Here is a 24,608-nt window from a genome sequence, read left to right on the forward strand (position 1 = left end):
TTGTTCAAAAGAAGCCAATCATTCCCCTTTACAAGTTGCCACTGTGGCATTTTGGAGTCATGGCCTTTGCCTGTAAATAATACTTTATGATTTTATCTCCATAATAGCATTAGAATTTGGCTAAGATATACCAATAGCTGCCCTTTAGTCTCCTGCCCCATGTTTGGTTTTAACAGTTAAGTCCACTTTAGGGAGTTAGTTTTGTTGTGGTGGTTGTTTTTATCTCTGGGCACTGACTATATGCCCAACATTGTGCTAAAAGATTTAACTATATTTCCATGTTACCCCTTAGAGGCAAGTACCATGACTAGTCTCATTTTTTTTTCTTACAAGAAAACAGGATGAGAAAGCTTAATGACTATATTTCATTGATCCTAAGATACACATTTTACATCTCCAAAATCAGCATGCATCTTTTAATTGACGGCATCTTACAATCACTACTGCCCAGATGATAGCATGGCATAGTAGCTACTACTTTGTCTGTGTGCATATTTGGTCGTAGTTGCTGATACTGTTGTCATTTCCCTTGAGTTTATATATAATGTTAGTACTAGACATGGAGAGTTTTATTGTCATTTTAAATGTTTTCAAGAGTATTCAGTCTGAATTGACACTGAAAGGAAAAGGCATTGTGTATGCTGAAAAGCACTGGAACTGGAGTGGCAGGGTAGAAATTGGGTATTAGTGAAACAAACAAATATCATTGGAGGAAAGTATGCAATTCCTTATTTTCTTGCAAAGTGACAATTAAGTGATTTACAAGACCTGAGAAAGAAAGATGCCCACAAAAGAAAGCTTTGTTAGATTTTATTACTGATGTATCCAAAAGAATCGCCAAGCAAAGCAACTGAAGCCAGGAGAAATTGTCAAATCTCTCCACATAGACACAAGAAATTTTAAAGCTTGCAATTAGAGGCCTGTGTGGCCAACCCATGCATCGCAAAGCACTATAGCTAAAACATCATGTCACTGTTTCATTGGAATTTTTTTTCTTTCTTAGTACATAAAATAATCATGTGTCATATAATTGATGACATCTCAGATTTGATGGCACTGAGTACCTTGCTCAAGTTTATACAACTAGTAAGCAGAAGAATGGAGACTGATATTCCAGGTCTATGCTCCTAACCAGGAGGTTTTAGTGGACCTTGTTTTACTTTGTAACTTCTCTTCTACTCTTTAACAAGCCTGTAAGTATTTCTTGTAAACAAGATATTACTTGTTTTTTTATATTTTTTATAATTTGATGACTATCTGGGGGATAATTGTGGACTCCTTAGCAGCAGCTTCCAAAACAGAGACAGGCATCACCAAAATTAAGAAAATCAATATAATTAGAAGAGCAGCTAACAGTGGCCCTCAAAAAAAGCAGAAAAACAGATCCCCTTTGCATTAAGTCCCCTTCAAAATGGCAGTGAATGTGTAGTGAGCTCTGTCACTTGAGAGTATCAAATGGGCACAAATCTTAGAATCATGGGAATCGGGGTCTTAGTTCTGTATAGTCATATTTTATAACCCTCCTGTGTTTACATGACTCCTTCTATTCTTTCAGAATATATTTCAATAAGAAGCTTAAGGGGAAAAAAGCTAATCATGATTACCTCAAGAAGGTAAAAATGACCATTAATAAATAATTATATAGTGCCAGGTCATTTGTTATCCTATCTCAATTTTATTTTATTTGGTCCTAACAACACCACCTTATAGTGATTAAAAACAAAGTGCATTGAAAACCACACCATCATCTGGGTTCAAGTCTCAACTCAACCTTTCGTTGAGTTATCAGCTGGGTAACTTTGCAGGAGGCTCGTTTTTCTCATTTGTAAAATCAGGGTCTAATACAACATGCCTTAAGATCTGTTATGAGAATGAAATGAGATAATGCGTGTAAAGCAGTTCAGCACAGTGCCTGCGACTTAAAGGCTTAATAAATGTAAGCTGCCATTATTAGTAGTAAAACAACCCTGTGTGCAACTAAACAGTCTTATAAATGAGGAAACTAAGGCTCAGAGAGGTTAAGTCAATCCCCAAGGTCACACAGCTGACAAGTAGCAGAGCTGGTACACAAATCCAGAACTTCACTTGTCTCGGGTACAGGTAAAACATGCAATAGAGAACATCTTAAGCTCTGTGCCATCTCAGTAATGACTATTCTTTTATGATCTCTACGTAACTTGACAAATTGCTGCAATCACCATAAAAGCTTGAAAATTATTTTTCCCTTCTCTCATAAAGAATGCTGATGGATGGAGATGGAAATAAAAATTGAATTGACTTTGCTTTACCAGTCATAGTATATGGTTAGCATATGGTTATCAAAATGCCACAGGCCAATTTCTGTTAAATTTCTTTATTACAAAAGAGACCAAATGCTAGCAACCTTTTCACAAATTCAAGAAATGTTTGATACAATTTCTTTCAAACAACAAAGAGTATGGACAGGGTGTTGGAAGCTTAATGTAAAGGATCTGACCTGTACTAAAACCCACTTGAATTTCCTATTACTCCAACCCATGGTGATTATTTGAATTTGCGTGCAAGCTCTTCATCTGCATAATTAGTTCCAGTACCTCACAGAAGCAGATTGAGACCTAATCAAGGAGGTCAAGAGTTGGACAAGAGTGAGCTCCAGAGGAGAGGATGCTGTGTTAACCCCTGCTCTTAGGTACATCTTTGTGTTCAGGAGCCACTGAACTGGGAACAAAGGGATGGCCCAGGGATAGAGAGAGAAGATGGAGAGAAAAAGCTCTGGGCAGGCAGTCTTATAAATTTCTGGAGCTGTGAGCACTGCAACAGAGAGTGGGAAAACGGACTGAAACCCCAGATCAAATCAGGAGAGGTGCTCAGCAAGGGCTGGGATGCCTGCAAGAATCTAACAGCTAAGAGAAGACCCAAAGCCAGTTCCCTAGAGAGAGAAGAATGCCAGTAGAGATCACAGAGCAGAACAAACCAGAGGAAAAAAGAGCACACCAAGAGCAAGAAGATCACCGCAGTGGCATCAAAAGACCCTGAACCAACAGACTACTGAACCAACCATGCCAGTGGGGTGGGTAAGCCTCTCAAAAAGAGAAGCACATCCTGCAAAGAGCTGATAAGGCAGTCCTCCCTAGCTGAGTGGCCAACCCAAGGCAAAGTAGTCACCTGAAGAAAAGGGACCACCTTGGAACATGTGCTTGAATCCTCACCAGTGATAGACCCTGTCCTGGAACAGTGGACATGATCCTCTCCAGCAGAAGAATTGGATCCTGGGAGAGTTGGGAAGACCACATACTTGAGAGAGTTATAGCCATGAAGTAAGCCCTCCAGCAGGGCGAGCATGCTGGAAGAGACCTGGGAGCTGTCCAGGAGCTGCTGACGACCTCATGGCTTCTATCAAGTAAAGAGCCTCCCAGAGAGATCAAGGAGCACATTCTTTCTTGGCCTGTGAATGACTGAGGAGGTTTCTGGGTGGAGTCTCAGCCTAGGGTGTATCAAAGATTGGTAGTGACAACTACAACAGATCATCTCCAGCCCCAAAGGTCCTCTCTGACAACAGAGAAGGAATTGTCAAAATCACATCAAATAAACTCTTAGATTTCTGCCCAGGGAACTCTGGCATCCTAAAAGATGAGAGCATAAATGTATTGTAATAAGCAATTATACTTTTATTCAGATATATACATCCTGCTCTTTGTCAAACCTCCTTTATTCTAATTTAAAATTTATAAAAGCCTTTCTTCAGAATATATAAAATGACTTTATACACACTATATGGCATCTTACAGCATTCTCATCTTTAGGTTACAAATGTACCAAGTGCATCAGAAATGAATTCACTAAATGGTAGCTTTCTGAAATTCAAAACTCAGTGAATTGATTTGTTTCCACTAACAAGCTGACAAATCAGTATTAGGTAAAACTCCAATATAGATCCCAGGTTAGCATCATTGCACATTCTGTTATATTGATTTATAATCCATACACTGTCATTTCTATGGAGAAAAGGGGCACCCAGCACATTGGCACATAAGTTTACATAGACATACATGTGTATACTCACACTCACAGGCATACTCTCATACACATTTGCATAATCATGATTACACCACCTACAAAGAGGCTCACACACATGCACACACACATATATACACACTTGCACACACATTTCTAAAACTTATGCACACTCACACCCATTGCATACACACACTTAAAACATGTACAATATACACTCATACATGCACTCAAAAATATACATACACATCAAGCAAGTGCTATGCATAAGTGAGCCACTTTTATTGAATCCACACAACAACATTATGAGTTCAGTATTGCTAACTCCCTGTTACAGATGAGGAAATTGAATCTCGGGAAAATGAAAGGACTCGTTCAAGGTCATGCAGTTAGTAAATGGAAGGGTGCGTTTGATTCAGAAGTGTATACAGCTGTTTGCAGAATTACAAATAAAATAACTCACTATATCTGTGACCTCTTAAGAATGTCACTAATTATACCTTCGTTTTAGTTAACAAAACTCAACACATTTCTTTGAATACTTTAATTTTCTCACTTAATTTTTGAACTGTGCATATTTTGTGGGAAATTTAATCCAAATGCTTGTGATTCATTTACACCAAAATACTCCAAATATTGTTTCTTAAGAGGTATTTGATGTCAAAGAAGGCTTTTGAATTTTTCAAGCTCTATATTTTATTAAAAACAGGCGAAACTCTTGTCTGCAGCTTAGGGAAATTTGGAGTTATGTTTGAGGGGTTTTCTTTTTCCTGTTCTGTCATTTTGAAGATCATTTGTTATGCATACACAGTTATTTGAATAAAGATTAATTTGGTTCTTGTAAGTCCCTGCTGTTTTGGGTGCTGCTCTTGTAGCCAATGACACACTTAATTACTTTAAAAATAATTCCATGCTGATTTGTTTGTTTTCTGGTAAGCTAACTATACTGACAATATAAACTTAAGCAATTTGAATTTTCCAAAGGAATTTATGAGAATATAAAAAAACTCCATCATTTTAGTGGTAAATCCTTAGAAAATACAAATAGAGCTCACACAAGATAGTCAAGATATTTCAGGTAGAAGTGTGAATTCAGGAGGACATGTGGATCCTACTAAGATGTGGATATTTTGCTTCAAAATCAGTGCTTCCCAAAAATCACAGATGAGCTCTATGCAAATCACTACCGACCTTCTGAGGACAAATTAACCATCTGAAATAATTTTTATCAGACTTGTTCCCTCTATTGATGGAAAAATTAAGACACAAAATAAAATAAAGACCAACACAACAGAAGCATGTTTCACTCTTTGAGAAATAGCTGTGTCAGCTGACTCGTAACAGGAACAGAGCTGCTGATAACTCTTCCTGAACCTGGAGACAAAGAATTTATGGACACTCTCATGAGTGTGGTTTGGAAGGGAAATACTTAATTTGATATTTAGACAGTGAAATCTCTCAAGCAAGGATGGCTTTGCATGGAATGGAGAAGTTGTAACAAAATCTAATGTATGCAAACTATAAACCTAATAATACCACCCTATGAAGCAGATATTTATTTTTATCACTATTGATAGCATTATGATTATTATTACTATCATCCCTGTTTTAAAGATGAGCAACCTGAGGTTCAGAGCTGCCCAAGGCTATCATAGCTAGGAGGGCACAGAAAAGATGACTGGTGACCAAAATGTAAATCTCCAAGGAGAGTCATCCAAACCCAGGATGAGCAGAGACTGGAGGCAAAAGCAGGATGTTTCAGAAGTGAGGAATAAAAGGAAATGCAATAAAAGCAGAGCCCTTGGTCAACCAACTGACCTATGCAGAGCCTTTTATGAGCTCTCTTTCTTCATCTCTCTCTCTCCAGCGACCCCCCCCCATCACTCTTGCTCTCTTTCATTTCAAACAGGCAGCTCTAGCAGGAAATAGTTTCTGGTTCTGTTTCATATTGACTGTGTGTACTCTTAGGGAAGTTTCCCAATCTCTCTGAGACTCAGTTTTCTCACCTGAAAAATGGTAATGCTATCTTCTAAGATTCTCATGAGGATTAAATAAATTCATGTATGTAAAAGTACCTAGTATAGTCCATGTACAGAATCAGTGCTCATGTAAAGAGGTTGGGACATGGAGTCCATGCCAATAATCATATCAAATGCAATGTTGGGTCATGGATCCATCATGATCCAATCTACCTCACAGAAAGTGGCTTTTTGAAAATGTTGTAGGGATTTGTTCATTCTAAGGTAGTCTTAAGTAGCCCTAGTACAGCAGATGAAGGAGCAGATATTTGCTCAGCCTAGCCATTTTACCCACCCATGTGTTTCAACTCTCGCTAGCTCTGAACCTACAATGCTTCCCTCTCCTTTCACTCATCTCCTCCAGCAGAAATATTACCCTTTAAGGCTCAGCACAAATACCACTTCTTCCATGAAGCCTTCTTTGATCTCCCCATCTGGAAATGATCGCATTTGCCTTTGAACACCATTGCCCTTTGTACTTCTCTGTTGGCATGTCTCCCATTCCTCTGTTATATTAGAATTGTAATCCTGCCTCAGCTCCCCTGCTAGTCTGTAAACTCTTTAAGGGCACAGAACATATTTTATACACTTTTAGTTTCCCCAACAGTGCCTAGGACTGCCTAGTTCATTGGTGCTCAATGAATGAGTGAATCCAAGACGGGTGCTGTAGTACATGACTTGACAAAAGTTGGCAAACCAATAGAAGGTCTGGCTTGACATGAAATACCTGAAAGGATAAAGCTGTATTAAAGAAGGCATGGTTCATGACCGTATTTCTTTGTCAGAAATGTCATTATTACTCCAAACATTGCCCAAATCAGTATAACAGCTAAAGGAGATCTTTACAGTAAGAAAAAAATAATAATTTTTATTAAACCTCAAATAAAATAACATATATGTGTAAAATAATTTAATCCTGCTGATTTTTAAAATGATTGTATCCCCATTTCATTGGATGGCATTTAAGAGACTCAAAATGCTCAATTTCAGCCTTGACAGAATTCATCCATCACCTCAACCTTGTTTGTCTCTAAAAACGTTCAGAGTCAGCTGGTTTGACCATTTCCACCCCTTTTGACCTAAGCTCCCATGATTGCTACCTGGTGGGTTTGTAGTCAAAGCTGACTGACAGTTGTAGCAGTAAAAATGCTCTTTATAAACAGAAACCAAGACCATGTAAATACAGTCCTGGCATCAGGTTGTATACTTAAGTACTAAATTTAAGTACCCCTGGGCTGCTAGACCACTAGCATGGAAAGGATCTGCCTTTACTACTACAAAATCACTCATTTGCTCCTGATTTTTTTTCCTGCTGTGTGGAGGGGTGCTCTCAAAAAAATTTTTAATTTGACCTCTGTATGACCTCATCAGACAGGTCACCATGGACAGAGTGCACCCTGGGATTAGCACAAGCCCTGGGCAAGGCTACAAAGTCAACAAAATTCCTGGATCTTTGCCTCCCTCCACTTCAAATAATGGCACTTTCATTCCCATCTTGAAGCCACTCTCTGTTTTGCCCTCCCAAATCCCATGCTATCTCCTAGCTCTCCAGGTTGTACTGGTTCTACAAACTGCCCATCACCCTCTTCCCTGGCACTTCCATTTAAAACTTTTCCGTTTGGTGTCCCCATTTTCCAGACCCTATTGTTAGCTAGATTTCAATAGATAGTAATGAGTTAATTCAGATGAACTCATGCGTTACCACCTAGGTAATCCAACACTTTAACCAATAAAATGTACATGAAATCGAAAGATTGATGCATTCAAATGACCAATAACATTTTGGTTGCATGAGTACATGATTCCCAGAAAAATCTTAGGAATGGATGTTAATAGTAAAAATATCAACCATGTAGCAGGAATTAGCCAGGCCTTTTCAGCTTGATCTAGTTTTATACTCTTCAATTCCTATTAAAAGAGCTGCTTTTATGGAAACTGGCAAGGCTAACCCTCCCTAACATGGCAGGAATCCTAGTGGAAAAGAAATGCAGAAGAAGACTACATCAGATTCAAATCAATAAAAATTAGGCAAGCCTACGTATATACTCAAAAGAAATGTATATATAAGCATACCAAAAGATAGGTACAAGCATATTCATAGCAGCATTGTTCATAATTACTTCAAACTGGAAACAAACCAAATGCCTATTAACAGTAAAGTGGATAGATAAATTGTAGTATATTCAAGTATTTTTCAGCAGTGAGGATGAGCAAAGCACAACCACACCCAACAACACGGATAAACTGCACAAACACGATGTTGACAATGTTGAGCAAAAGAAGCCATATTCAAAGAGGATGTGCTGTATTATTCCATTTATATAAAGTATAAACACAGGTTAAGCCAATCTATGATGTTCAAAGTCAGTATAGTGGTTACCTTTGGGAGGGTGAGGTTGTAACTGAGGAAGTCTTCTAAGTGCTGTTCAGGTTATATTTCTTGATTTGGGTGCTGGTTACACAGGTATGTTCAGTTTTTAAAATTTTATCAAGCTGACACAACTTTTTCACTATTCTGTATATATGTTATACTTAATTAATAAGTTCAATAAAGTATAATACCAATAAAAATACTGAATAAATGGAGTTTTAATGGGGGCAAGTAGAAATGAAACAAAATAAAGACAGGAATAACATGGTTGAACTTCTTGGAATAAATGTTATATAAGAAAAATAGAAAAATAAAAGAGATGAGAAACCCAGGCAAAGAATTATACCTATGACTGTAACATTCATTCATTTAATAAATACTACTTGAACAATCATCATGGTACAGGCACCATTCTACGTGCTTGGAACACATCCATGAAGAAAACACAAACCCCTACCCTTGTGGCAGTCACATTCAAGTGGGAGGCATAGCCTATCAGCATTAAGTTTGGTGGCCTTTCTAAGGAAATATCAGGAAATCTCCAAAACCTAAATTCTCATCAGTTAGATTGTACCGTGATTCGCTTTATTTGATTAGTAGCTATGCCAAGACACCAGAAATGATAGTCAATTCACGGTCACCTGTTCAGTCTTCTTAGAAAGATTCAGGTGATTTGATTCTAAGCAGCAGTGTTCTGAATGAAATCCAACAAGAAACTCTGTATGTGTTCTGAGCCCAGCTTAAAGGGCATGCTGTGCTTTCCTAAACTGACTGAGAAACAGGCTTTGCCTTCCTCCGGCTGGACGCCTCTCACTCTGGCACCTGTCATCCATTAGGAGCCCTCCTACTGGGATCTTTCATCATTGAAAATATATGATGATTTTCATTACCGCCTAGACTAATTGGTAGTGAGTATTCCTTTAAAATATATTCCCCTAAATACTGGGCTTTGGATTTGCTTTGAAGTTTCTAACACCAACACAGTTGGACTAAAATCATAGATACTAATCACAGAAACTGAAAAGTCCAGTGCAGGAAGAATCACCACCATGGTCCTTTTCTTATTATAACCAGTTGGGCAGTAGGCACACATGTGAAAGGAAACCTTACAGCCATTAACTAAACCAGCCCATGGCTGTCTTTGGTAGTCGGCTTGCTAGGCCCACTATGTTTTTGTATCCCCCTGTGAAATTACTATCTAAAAGGAAGTGTTTGATGTGCCCAGTTTGCTTTCCAAGTCAGTGGAGTAATATTAGATTTAAAAAAAGTAAAAGTTATCTCATAGTGTAAGATCTCAACACTTGAAATAGAATGCTGAGTTTAATAGAATACTTATTTTTTAGAGAGGGAGTAGAAATATAGTATTTTCCTCTTATTAATTGTTGGCATCTGACTTAATAAACTGTTCTGGCTAAAAGGGAAAGATATCATGGAACATCTTATGTGAACTTTTTATTTTCAGATGGAAAAAACAAGGCCCTACAAAGGTCAATGACTTGCTCAAGGTCACTGTTGGTGGCAGAGCTCAGTGTTGAACACAGGTTTTCTGATTACCACCCCAGCATATCTTCTAGTCTATAGTATTGTAAATCAAGTCATGTCACAAAACCACCTTTTACCCTTGCTGTGCTCATGGGTGTATGTGTGCATGTACATGTGTAGAGAAAAATTACACAGATAGTAAAACACTTTTTGAATGTATCACCATAGTCTCAATCATAAAGATTTTAAGCTAGATTTTTAACTCGAGCTTGTTTCTTAATATTATAAATGTTAGAAAATGTAAATTTAAGAACTGACCTGTATAGGAAAAAAATTAATTTATGAATAGGCATTAAATATGGAAAAATAAATATAAATAAATAGAGAAAAACTAAAAAAAAGATTGTAGGATAAAATTTGCAGTTTATTTCCTTTCAGTTATAGACGGATATGGTCTTAAGTAGTTCTTTGCTTTATAACTCATCTTTTAACATGGATTTGTTCTAAAATATATATTGGATGTCATCAATCACACAAATATTTAGCATTTGTATAGCTAGTTGTTTAGTCATGAAATTAGTGGCATGCAACATAATCCATTTAGATGTGAAAATAACATACTAGAACTTCTACTAATGTTTATTTTTTACTTTTATCTAAAATGTTTGCAGTTCCTTGGCATAACCTATAACATCTATGATGAAAAGAATCATGTCATTTTGTTCATCACTGGATCACAGTACCTAGTGTAGCACCCAGCATATAGTAGGTGCTCAATAAATATTTGAGTGAATGAATTAAAATTATAACTTTTAGACTCAAGCTAGCAATGTGATGTGCATCTGTATGATAGTTACTATCACTATGAATAGATTTAAGTCTCTGGGCTCCAAAGATCATGTATTTTTATTTCAGGTGAGCTTTTTTTATCTGGTGTCTTTCCTCATAGAATTCTGAAACTGGAAAAAAAAAACCTTAAATGTTCATCTAATTCAACTCCCTTACTACACAGAGAAAGAAAAAAAAAAACAGCTAGACCCATAGAGAGAGAAGTTAATGCACAAGGATCTCATTGATGGTTAGCAAAAGAACCTGGCTAGATTCTAATATAGAGCCATAGGCTAGCTGCCTTTCATTCATATATATATATATATATATATATATATATATATATTTACCTTGGCTTTCACATCACTAGATCAGTGGATCACAAACTATTCTTCCCTGACCAGTTGCATCAGCATCACCTAGGACCTTGTTAGAAATGTTAATTTCTGGGCCCACCCCAGACCTACTGAATCAGAAACTCTGGGGGTGGAGCCCAGCACTCTGTTTTAACAAGCCCTCCAGGGGATTCTGATGCAATTCAAGCTTGAGAAGCACTGGTCTACATAATATTACTGGCTTTCCTGATATTCTATGATGTTCTGCGATTTTAGGCAAAAAGGGTTGTATTTTTAAACTAGATGAGTGGTTTGTTTACATAAACATAAAGACAGTTTTTGTGTGTTTTTTTTAAATCAGTTGATATTGAGCAAAGGAGTAGAGAGTTATGTTGTTTTCATATAACCTACTCAGGTTCCTGGCACATAATAGCTACTCAGTAAATGTTTGTTAAAGTCATTTGAGTACATTGTCTTGATTTTATTGGCATTTCTATATGTACTATATAAGCAAATATTGTAATGGTTAATTATATGGATCTTGGGATCAGATTGATCTGGCTTTGAATCTCAGCTCTGCCACTAACTGGTTGTAGGACTTTGGATGCATTACTTAAACCTTTCTGAGCCTCACTTTCTCATCTCTATGATGGAGATAATTATATACCTACTCCTCAGTATTGTTATGAGGATAAACAAGAAAAATGCATGCAAAGAGTTTAATATAGTGCCTTGTACATAGTAATTGCTTAGTAATGGCAGCTATTATTATGATGATTATTATTAGCATAATCATCATTACCATCATCATCATCATTTGTTCTCAAGTAGGATGGATTATTCATTGGACACAGATTTGGCATAAATTTAAAACTGGTAGGTATTTTTTTAGTATTCCAAAGGTTATGGTGCCCATGAAAATATGTGTTTGCTCTGAATGTTATTTGAATGTTCTTAGGCTTTTCAAAGTGAGTTTGGGGCACAGTCTGTAGAAACATTTCCTAGGGCTCCCCAGATTTGATTCACACTCCAATTAAACCTTTTAGATGAATTTGCCTATAGTGGGTTTTCCTTCTGAAATATAAAAGTGCATCAGAACACAAAATTATATCTTAAATATATTCCCACACATAGACAGTTTTAAGAAATTTGCCTCATACCCTGTCTAGCATATAGCTGTGTGGGGGGAGGGGAGAATAGAAGGTCGTGGTAATAAAAACTTGGCTGCCTTTTCCCACATAAGCTTTATGTTTCACTGAGTCTTAGGAATCTGGTTGAGATAATATAAATCTTAATCTTCAAATATAGGAATTGGGACAAAATACAGTAATCAATATTCCTCCCCAGACCAAAAGATACCCTCCAAAGAGCCAGTCACACCTCCATTTCCAGATTTCTTTTAAGAATCGCAGCAAAGCCCTGTGTACCTTCCCCTTCCGGTCAGGGAGCCAGGAAAAGTAGCTACACCTGGAGTGAGTTTGGGTGGCGGTGTCCCATGCAAATTCTCCTTTCAAGTCATTTTCAGAATTTCAATGCTGCCAACTTTTATTAACAATTCTCCATGTTTCTGTCATTCAAGGGAAAGGAGGAAACAGTCTCCCTGGTGGATTTCTTGTCAGAGGGGCATGAGTATATTACAGCCTCTCAATTTTTGAAGTAAGCTACATTTCAGGAGATGAAACAAAGGTAACTCTTAACATCTGCCAGTATGTTTTCAGTCCTTATAGCAAAGAAAGTGAAATAGCCACAAATCCTAAAGAAAGAAATTAGGCTTTATAATTTATTCAATTAGAAGATGTGATATGCTGGACTAAGCCTACTTTGGCCAGCAAAGTGTTATTGTCAAATGCTTTTAGGAAGAAGCATCTGAACTGCAGGAGCCTTTTTGGTTAAGTTTTGAACACTTTCAGGATTAGCTGAGCTCCCCAGATGCTCTAGCAAATGTTCATGAGTTGATGAAAACTTGTTCAGCTTTAGGGGCAAGACCTTTGGTCTGAAGTTCATTTTCATGTAAAAAAGAATTACCAGAAAATATCTATTTTTTAACAAAATATATTCTTGTCCTTTCGCAAGTCTACAAAAATAAAGCCTATTTAAAATTCCACACTCGTGTAAATGTGGCCTTAGGGAAGACCCATTAGACACAGAGATGATTAATTCTCCCCTAATTCTCCCCTTGGAATCTTATTTGCTTCTTCAACTGATTGCTCATATAGAATCTTACTTACCAAGTACTTAAGTATTTAAGTGCCTTATCATTCTTGGAAATCACCACTCGCTAGCCTGCCTCCGAGAGTGAGAAGAGGTGCATGCACACACAGCTTCCTAAATGGGCAAAGCAGCTCACTCTCTGTCCAACACTGCCCCACAAAAATCATCTTCACATTTGCCCCCACCAAAACAAAAAACAAAAAGCCCAGCCTTAAAATACTGCTTTGTAGAGCACGAGCCCTTACAATACAGGTGCCTGTCAGACATCTCAATGTTGGGCACTCTGTAATTTGTGGACCCCAATTCCTTCAAATTGTGATTAATCCTTGCAAGCAGCAGGGAGGGAGAGGGGAATGGACTGTTAATGGATTATAATTTCTAAATGTCTGCTAGACATCTCTCCTTGGATATCCTCTGGCACAATGAACTTAAGATGCTCTAAACCAAAATCATTATTTATACCCTGAGCCCCTGCAAAAAAGGGCTCCTGATTTCTCCATTTCTATCCACACCCCACTCAAAACCTCAGATCCCCAGCTGTTTCCTAACCCTCTTAAAATGCATACTATCATTTGTCATTATTTCTTGCTAACTATTACTAAATTCAATCTCCCCTGTCTTCTTCTAATCTCTTCCCTCCTTTTCATTCTCAGCAATGTCCCTTGTTCCAGCCTCCAGTGCCCACCCCCCAGCATTGAACAGCTTCCCTCCCCCAGCCCCCAGCCTCCCATTTCCTCCCCCTATAATCAGTCTTCCACATCCACCACGAGAGAGCTTTCTAAAAACACAGGCTTGATCACGTCACTAAAAGCCTTTAAATAATAAGAGAAAAGAGGTGAGAGGATAAAAGCTGAGTGGGGTTATCAGAACTCATACTTTAGTGCTTGAAATGAACAATTATCTTGATTTTAAGTATACCCAAGTCATTTTCCTAAGAATTACAATTGTTACAGTGGAACTCTTTACTACAGTGGTTGTAGGCAAGACTATTATATCTATGTTATGGCCTTAACCACATTATGTCAGGAATATATTGTATGTAGTTGTATTTCCAGGAATTTTGTTTAACATGGTTTATCCAAACATATACAGTGATGAATTCTGTTCATGCAACAACATTTACTGAGCATTTATTAGGTGCCAGATGCTGTGCTGGGTACTTGGGGTACAAACATAAGATGGTTCCTGCCCTCATGGCACTTTATCTGACTATCTGAAAGAAATGTAAAGCCTTCAGTAACTCTCTATTATCTCCCTATAGATATAGGATCAAGTCCAAACTCCTCATTATGAAACATAATGAAACAAATATTTGTTGAATATTACTCTGAGCAAGGACAAGGACATTTACCAGGCCTCTCTCATGAAACCTTTCCTGAACACCCCAGTTGCCACTTAGCTACATGACCATGGGTAACTTACTTCTTGAGTCTCATCTGTAAAATGGGAAAAATGATAGTATCTGTATCACAGAGAAGCAATAAGGATGAAGTGCTTTCCTGATATGAAATATTAAATTCTTAGTACAAGGTCTGGTCCATAGTAAGTGCTAAAATAGTTGGAGCCACTATTGTTATGCGTCATGTTTCTTCTTCAGGGTGCTTTTCTTCTAAAATGTAAATGTGTTTTTGAGGAGGAATCTGTGAAATTATTCAAGCTGAAGTTTGTTACAGACTTTCCTACTAATAAAAGTTCCCAGAGAGAGCACTGGGTACTGAGGCTGGGTAAAGACACAGAACTAAAAGTAGACTTACCATTCGATTCAGCAATCTCACTACTGGGTATCGACCCAAAGGAAAAGAAGTAATTTTATCAAAAAGACACCTGCACTCATGTTTATCACAAGTTTATCTTGAACTAACCTTGCCCAGCCTGAATTCACTGGTGGAAATCCTCCTCTCTTAGGGATTTGAAGAGGTCACCATCATGTCCACTAAATTTCAAGAGAAACTCTACCTCTGGCAGCAGCTCTTGCTTGAGAGAAGGTTCCCTGTAGCTTTCCATGTGAAGGAGAGGCTGGGCATGACACCGTGGTCTGTGAAAATCATTCTGAAATGCCATAATTGCTCTCAACCAGTGAGCACAGAGTTACATTAGTATTTAACACATTGACTGCCACACTAGAAAAAAAATTTTTCCTTGGGGCCAGGGTGTTTTATTACAAAAATAGAGTTAAAAACTTTGAAAACAAAATGGTCCTTTCTAACTTAATGAAAAATTTGTTATTTTTTATTGTTTTTGGTGCATGAGTTATCAATTTGAAAAATAGTTCACGTGGCTCCCAAGGTAAAGAGATGTGTGAGTTCCATATGCTTCATGAGGCTCTGGGCTCAAAACTAGCGTGAGTTAAACACAACTCACATGGCAGTTAATATGTTAAAAATCATCCAAATAGCCAAGTGCTATGATTACACTAAATCAACCTAATTTCTAAATCACTGGAGTAAACCATGTTGGCTCTTACTGTATAAACTTGAAAGAATTAAATAAAACAGAGAAACAACTTGGGTATCATATTGAGACAGCAGTGCCTGGCTCTGCTGCATTCAGCTGACTTCTTGTAAGGTCTAATGCACCTCATTCAATGAGTTCAAGTGACCTCATTCTATAAGGTTAGAGTTTTAAACAAACCCCTCATGTATTATTCATTCATTTGCCAAATGTTTAGTGAGCACATGCTATGTGCCTGACAATTCTCTTGGTGCTGAGAATATGGTGGTGAACAACAAGGTTCTAGCCCTCATGGAACTTTTCCTTCAAGGGTTTCAGACAACTGACATGTGAATATATATGTAATCTAGAGTGCTACAGAGAAAAATTAAGCAATGTGTGAGGATGAAGAGATCCCCAAGCAGGATTGGGATGACAGGTATCTTAAACAGGTTGGTGCCATCTCTGAGGAGATGACATCCCAGAGACCAGATATGGAAGATCCTTGGAGGCTGAGGTTTTACTTCAGATTTTATTCTGAGGCTAATGGGAGTTACAGGAAAGTTTTGAACAGTGAAAGCATCAGATTTTTTATTGTAATGGAATTTTTTATTATATTGAATTGTAGCAAAATACACATAACATAAAATTGACTATCTTAACCATTTGTAAGTGTATGGTTCAGTGGCATCAAGTAAGTTTACCATGTTGTACAATCATCATCACCATCCATCTCCAAAAGATGAAGAACTTTTTCATTTTTCCAGCTGAAACTCTATACTCATTAAGCAATAATTTCCCATTCCATTCCCTCCATTCTCCTTAGTTCCTGCTAACCACCATTCCACTTTCTATCTCTATGAGTTTGACTACTATAGAAACCTCATATAAGTCACACAGTATCCTTTTATGACTGGCTTATTTCACTTAGCATAATGTCTTCAAGGTTCATCCATATTATAGCGTGTGACAGGATTTCCTTTCTTTATAAGGCTAAATAATATTCTATTGTATGTATATGCAGTACCACATTGCATTTATACATTCATTTGTCAACGAACATTTGGGTTATTTTCATCCCTTGGCTATTGTAAATAATGCTGCCATCAATGTGGGTGTGCAATGATTTTCATTTTTACAGGATCACCCTGACTACAGTGTTGAAATTAGACAGTAGATGTCAATGTCATGACTAGAAGCCAGAGATCAGTTAGGAGGCTGGGTAAGAAATAATAGTAGTGGTGGAGGAGGTGAAAAATCATCAAACTCTGACTTTAACTTGAAGATAAGACTGGAAATCTGGGCTGAAGAAGTGGGCACTTTTCTGTGCTTTATTTCTTCCTAGGCTAACAGCTGGTTTAGTAGGATTCACTTCTCTCAACTTCCTATGGAAAGTCAGTGCTATGGTCTGAAGGTGTTCCCCAAAATTCATGTGTTGGAAACTTAATCCCCAATGCAACAATGTTAGGAAGTGGGACCTAATGGGAGGTGTTTAGGTCATGAGGGTGAAGTCCTTGTGGATTAATGCTGCTATAAAAAGGGCTTGTGGAAATGAGTACACTTGCTTCTGTTCTTCTGCCATGTGAGGACACTGTGTTCCTCCCCTCTGGAGGATGCAGCACTCAAGGCACCATCTTGGAAGTGGAGAATAGATTCTCATCACACAGCTGAACCTTCTGGTGACTTTATCTTAGATTTCTCACCTCCAGAACTGTGACAAATAAATTTCCATTCTTTATAAATTACCCAGTCTGTAGTATTCTGTTACAGCAGCACAAAACAAACTATGGCAGTCAGAAAATGCTACTTCTAGACAAATCTGGTTATTCATCTATGGTTAGATTGATAAAAGTGCTAAGCAATCTTTAATCATAACTCTGCTAGCTAGAAGCCTGGGGGATTTCTCAGAGTACCAGAATACCTGAACAACACACCAAAAATGTTTGATTTTAACCATTTGTGGTAAAAAAAAAACAAGCCACCTAAAATATATTAGACTTCTCTCTCTTCTTGAAGAGAGAATATTGAAAATATTTTAGACTTTTTTGGATGACTCGCTATCACAGTTCCAAAAGAGCAACTTTAGTACTGACCAAGGTATATTATAAACAATGTCTTTGAGGCTACTGAAGTGGACAGGGCTACAATTTCCCACACTAAGTAATATCAGAGTTCTGCACTTTTGATATTGTTGGGCTTTCTTATGGGAGACTTTCTATCTCCTTTCTTGTTAATGTGCCTGCAAGTACTGTCTTTTCTCCTCTTCCTACAAGCTTGGAAAGCCATGTCCAACACTGTACCCTTCAGGTAGTAAGCACTTGATACATGTTTACAAAATGAAGAGAGCCAAGTGTATTTGTATCTTGGGCAAAAGAAAACTGTTACAGAATGAGAGATTCATCAGTTTATAGCTTTGTGGTTGTTGTTTTGGCCCCTCAGGGACCTCTTTGGTTTTCTTCCTAGTTTTTACATATATTCAGGGCCAATGAGTTTGCCACATGACTTCACACAGTTGAGGTATTAGGCCATTGACGGCTGGTAAAAAAGACCTGATTGGACCATGCATGTTGATCCTAGGACAGAGAAGCCACAAAATGAGAAATCTCTTCCTGTCACATCTATTCTGGTCAGAGCCATACTGTAAGAAGATGTGCAATATTTGAAAGCACCAACTGTTTGGCATCTGTTTTAGGGAAATTCACAAGCACGTTCTCAATGACAAAAGTAGTGTGTTATTTTCTTTATTTTCTTGCCAAAAATATGCATTCTGAAATATAGACTATTTGGATGGAGACACATTTAAACTAGAAGTACATGTGAAAATACAGAATCTTAGAGCAAGAAGGGGTCCCAAGAGATGAGAGAAACAGGAAGACAGACAGATGTGGACATGAGGCTGGAGAACACTCTCATTATGAGTTTACATAGCATATTTCTAAGGGAATTATCTCTGCAAAACTATTCCTAGAATTCACTTTGCCTAAGAATGGCCATGTGTCTTATGAGGAATATACCAAGAGAGATTTGTAATTGGTACTGACTCTGCTGATTACATGAATTTGAAGGATCTTAATTTAAGAGCATGAAAGCTGACTCCAACTCACCTAACAATCAATAAATGATTATCGATTACTCATCTACCAGTAAATAATAATGGCTAGCTTATATTGAATATTTGCCATGTACCTTGCACTGTGATAAGTACTTTAAGTTAACTAATTTAATCACCATTCAACCCTACAAAATAGGTTTTATTATTTTCGCTACTCTACAGATGAGAAAACTCAGGTTTGAAAATGGCAGAGCTGATATTTAAACTCAGGTTTGTGACACAAATAAATGGAAGAACATCCCATGCTCATGGCTTGGAAGAATTAACATTGTGAAAATGACCACACTGTCCAAAGCGATCTACAGATTCAATGTAATTTTTATCAAAATAAACTAATGTCATTTTCCACAGAATTAGAGAAAAAAGTCCTAAAGTTCACACAGAACCAAAAAAAGGGCCTGAATAGCCAAAGCAATTTTAAACAAAAAGAACAAATCTAGAGGCATCACATTACCTGACTTCGAATTATACTATTAATAGAAGGCTATAGTAACCAAAAAAGCATGGTAAAAATATAAAAGTAGACACATAGATCAATGGAACAGAATGAAGAACCTGGAAATTAAATCCAAATACCTACAACCAACTGATCTTTGAGAAAGCATAGATAAATATACACTGGGGAAAGGATACTCTATTCAATAAATGGTGCTGGGAACATTGGAGAGCCATATGCAGAAGAATGAAACTGGCTCACTATCTCTCACCATATAGAAAAGTTAACTCAAGATGGATTAAAGACTTTAATGTAAGACCATAATAATTCTAGAAGAAAACCTAGGAAAAATTCTTCTGGATATTGGCCTAGGCAAAGAATTTATGACTAAGACCCCAAAAGCAAATGCAACAAAAACAAAAGCAAATAAATGTAACCTAATTGAATGCAAAAGCATCAGCATAGCAAAAGAAATAATCAGCAGAGTAAACAGACAAGCTGTAGAATGGGAGAAAATATTTGCAAACTGTACAGCCGACAAAGGACTAAAATTCAGAATCTACAGGGAGCTCAAACAAGTCAGCAAGAAAAAAACAAATAATTCCACCAAAAAGTAGGCAAAAGACTTGGACGTTTTTCAAAAGAAGATATACAAATGGCCAAAAAACATGAAAAAATGTTCAACATCACTAACCATCAGGGAAATGCAAATTAAAACCACGAGATACCATCTTATCCCTATCAGAATGACTTATTAAAAAGTCAAAAAACAACAGATGCTGACATGAATGCAGAGAAAAAGGAACACTTATACACTGTCAGTGGGACTGCAAATTAGTACAGCCTCTATGCAAAATAGTATGGAGATTCCTCAAAGAACTAAAAGTAGAGTTACCATTTGATTCAGCAATCTCATTACTGGGTATCTACCCAAAGGAAAAGAAGTCATTATATCAAAAAGACACCTGCACTCATATGTTTATCACAGCACAATCCAAAATTGCAAAGATATGGAATCAACCTAAGTGCCCATCAGTTGATGAGTGGATAAAGAAAATGTGGTGTGTGTGTGTGCATATATAGATAAATGGAATACTACTCAGCAATAAAAAACAATGAAATAATATTTTGTGCAACAACTTGCTTAGAACTGGAGGCCATTATCCTAAGCGAAGTAACTCAGGAACAGAAAATCAAATACGGTATGTTCTCATTTATAAGTGGGAGCTAAGCTGTGGGTAATGAGGGGCATATAGAGTGGTACAATAGATATTGGAGACTCAGTAGGGGGAGGGGAGGAGGGGAGGGAGGGAAGAAAAATTACCTATTGAGTACAATGTACACTGTTCAGGTGACAGGTACACTAAAAGCCCAGACTTTACCACTATACAATTCATCTATGTAACCAAAACCCACTTGTACTTCTTAATCTATTGAAATAAAAAAAACAGGGTTATCTGAGGCCAAAGCTAGTGCTCTTAACCACCATACCATACTGCATGTAATAGCAAGAGAATCAGAAACTCTGGGTTTATGCTAAGTGCCCAGAAGACTAGAGTTGAATGTAACCGATAGGGTAACACTTCATAGCCCAGAGGTCTCCAAGGGAGCTGGTTCCTCCAAGAATACAAAGTCTCATAGAAGCCAACACAGTTTAGCATAGACACGGCTACAAGCTAAGCCCTAGAAGTGCTAAGAAAGGGAAAAACTGAAGGAATAAGAACAAGAAATTGGGATGCTCAGAGAAACAGTTAATGGACCCAGGGTGCTGACTACTGTACTCAGAAAGGAAACCATGAAAAGCAGACAAATGCTCTAGCACACCAAGCAACAGTTAGAAGGCCACAGCCACTCACCCTTAGGTGTCATCTTACAGAATGTGAAGAGCCCTCAGATAGGGTACCAATTTGAGGGATGCTTTTCCCAGAGAAATAGGTTTACTGTCTAGCTACCTCTCTCTGCTAAAATGTAAGCTCCTTTAACAAAGTAACCATGTATTTTTGTACAATAATGAACCTTCCGTTCTTACAACAGCACATATAAGGTGCTTGATAAATATTTGCTGAATTCAGGCATTCAAGAATGAATGAAGGACAGTATTCAGTTTGCTATCCTGAGCTGCGACCCAAATGTCCCCAAGTTCTCCAGTCTTCAAACACACAAATAAGAGTCTGAGTGCCAGATGTTGTATGTGACAGTCATTAGTGCTATTCACCAAGTATTTCCAACTATCTGCTTTCTAGGCATATGGCAATATCGCACTTCCACACCCCCTTTAAAGTTAAGCATGGCACTGTGACTAGCCTTAGCCAGTAAAATGTGACCAGAAGATTTAAGAACTTTTCCATGCCTGGGCAATCATGGAAGCATGGAGATGCAGCTTCATTTAGCTTGGCACCCAGAGTGAGGACTCAATGGAGAAGAGTCAGCCAACCCACAATGGGCATATAACATATGACATGAGCAAGAAATCAAATTTTATTGTTTAAAGCCACTGAAATTTTGGGGTTGTTACTTCAGCCTAACACAGACTTGCCAGACTGAGGTATCACCTAATTTGCAGAAAAGATAATCTTTGTATCAGGTTCCCTTTGCCAAGATTTTCTGGGAGTCATTAAAGAATTCCTACAATTTATAAGTAAGACCATTCTTGCTGTCATTTGTCATCTCTAGATTTAGACCACTGTTCCAGGTTTCTCTACTGGTCCTCTTGCCTCCATGTAACCAACTTTCCCCAGGCTGCTGCCGTTTCATCTAAACTATGTCACAGCAAATGACAACAGAGGTAAGATCTAGCTATGGAGTTTAACAAAATTTTGCTGAAGGCTTGGGGCTAACTGAAGGGAATTACAATGTAGAAAAATATATTAACATTGATTACTTGTTATCATGTTGCCTAGGCTCTACCAGCTAGGCTTGTCCACAAGGGCCCCCATCAGCTGGCTCTTTCTTTAGTCCCAGTACCCACTGCCATGGTGAATGTTCAGCCTAGCTCCCACATAAGGGAGTGTCTTCAACCTTGTCCACACTCTCTAGTGGTCATCCCCCAACCTTCTCTTTCAAGGCCAAAAGAGAGAAGGAAAGCCTTCCTTGCCTCCAATGGAAAGCATCATAATCTCTGCAGAGATGCAACTCTGCCCCTTGGGAAGCCCACCAGGTACACTCTTCTACAGGGCAGTTTAGCTCTTCGTTTCTACAACCTCTTCATTTTAGAACAGAATCCAAGCTGGAGCTTTGCAATATCAAAGGCCCATTGAAGTGATTTTCCCAAAAGAAGAGAGCAATATTTTCACAATGATGAATTCTCAAAGCAAAAGTAAGAAGCTGTTGGCAGCTTTAAATAGCAGCTTCTCCCTTCTTCTGGTCATTTTTGGCTTTTTTGTTTTATTTTGTTTTCTGCTGGAACCCACTTTGTACACAAATTTCCAGAGCTCTTACTCCATGTAGTGTTCCACCTAATCGCATAACACCCTGTGTGCTAATGATCTGTTCCACAAATCTTGTCTGATAGCCCCAGCTTGAATATAAGGTCCCTGGGAAGGGTAACTGTATCTGCTACTACTTTGTAAAGAGAGGCAGATTCACACAGTGAATAGTTAAGAGTTTGGACTCTGGAGCCAGATCTCCCGACACAAAGTAAGTGCTAAGTGTTTGCTATTACTATAATGTCTTTGGGATGACCTGATGACATGTCTGGTTCTCTTTCTGGAGGGTTGAGGCTGGATGGACTGCAAGGGCTCATTATCTTTAATGGACAGAGGCAAGACTAGTTCAAGGGCTGAGTGCCAACCTGAATTGAGGAGGGAAGCTAAGACCACTACCACATCTGAGAAGTGAGGCCACGCCCAGGGAGCCAGGCAAGAGATCAAGAACTGCAGGGATCAAGGGCAGGAAACTACAATCCATGACAGATTTGGGACTTGGACCCTTGACAAGACCAAGGAGCTGGTGCTTGTCATTAAGGTGTGGTGTGGGGAGGACCAGGGCCAAGTAGACCATCCTGCATACCTTACAAGGCCTTCAGCGAGTTATTTTCCCTCTCAGCATCCTAAGCCTCCATCAGCAAAGAGAAATATTATTTCCATAAGCTGACATTTTCCAAAGCATGCTCTGGGAAAACAAGTTCTTGAGGAAGTTAGTAGGCATGTTGTGGAACCAATTTGGAAACTGTAGCATTAAACAAATTTTAACATGTGTTTCCTTACTGTCAGGCCCCTTAAAGCAGTGGTCCCCAACATTTTTGGCACAAGGGACCTGTTTTATGGAAGACAATTTTTCCACGGATGGGGGCTGGGATGGGAGTTCGTAACAAGCCATGGACCAGTACTGGGCTGTGGCCTGGGTGTTGGGGACAGCAGCCTTAAAGGATGTTAATATGCAGTGTGAATCTCCAGGAGGGAGCTAGAGTATGCAGTGTCACCTTGTACATACTTGATAAAGAAACCTTCTTTTAAGCATCATCTCTACCTGCCATAGCTCATCACATCTACAAAGAACGTTAGGCACATCATGATGAAAAAGGTCATGTAAGTTCAATGCGGTTTTACATTACAAATGGATATATCTAATCATGCTATAATATTAGGCAAGGAACATCAAAATGGGGACAGGAGAGGCTTCAAAAGACTTCTCCCAATCAAGTGGCTGACAAAGTGGAAGTGGCAGAAATCATCCATGTTATCTTGGAGTTTGTGAGAACCAAGGAAGGGGAGGCTAGGCAGGGTATGAAATCAGACAAGAGCAAGCCCTTCTCTGGGATGGGAGCAAGGGTGGTTTCCTGGAGGATTGGCCATTTCCAGAGTACTTGCTCTGTGCCAGGGATGGTGCTGTGTGCTTAATTCATAATATTTCATTGAACCCTCCCAACGATCTCACAAGGTAGATCTTATGATTCTTATTTTGCAGATTAAGAAATTGACATTGAAAATTTTTTCCCCATTCTGTAGGTTGTCTGTTTACTCTTGTGACTGTTTCTTTGGCTGTGCAGAAGCTTTTTAATTTAATCAGGTCCCATTTATTTATTTTTGTTGTTGCTGTGATTGCCTTAGGGGTCTTCTTCATAAATTCTTTGCCTAGGCCAATGTCTATGAGAGTCTTTCCTACATTTTCTTCTAGAATTCTAATAGTTTCACACCTAAGATTTAAGTCTGTTAACCACCATGATTTGATTTTTGTGAGAGGTGAAAGGTGTGGGTCCTGTTTCAGCCTTCTACATGTGGCTATCCAGTTTTCCCAGCACCATTTATTGAATAAGGATTCTTTTCCCCAGAGTATGTTTTTGTCTGCTTTGTCAAAGATTAGATGGCCATATGAGGATGGTTTTATATCTGGATTTTCTGTTCTGTTCCACTGGTCTGTGTCCCTGCACTTGTGCCAATACCAAGCAGTTTTA

This window comes from Eulemur rufifrons, chromosome 30 (assembly GCF_041146395.1).
Source record: "Eulemur rufifrons isolate Redbay chromosome 30, OSU_ERuf_1, whole genome shotgun sequence".
Lineage (NCBI taxonomy): Eukaryota > Metazoa > Chordata > Mammalia > Primates > Lemuridae > Eulemur > Eulemur rufifrons.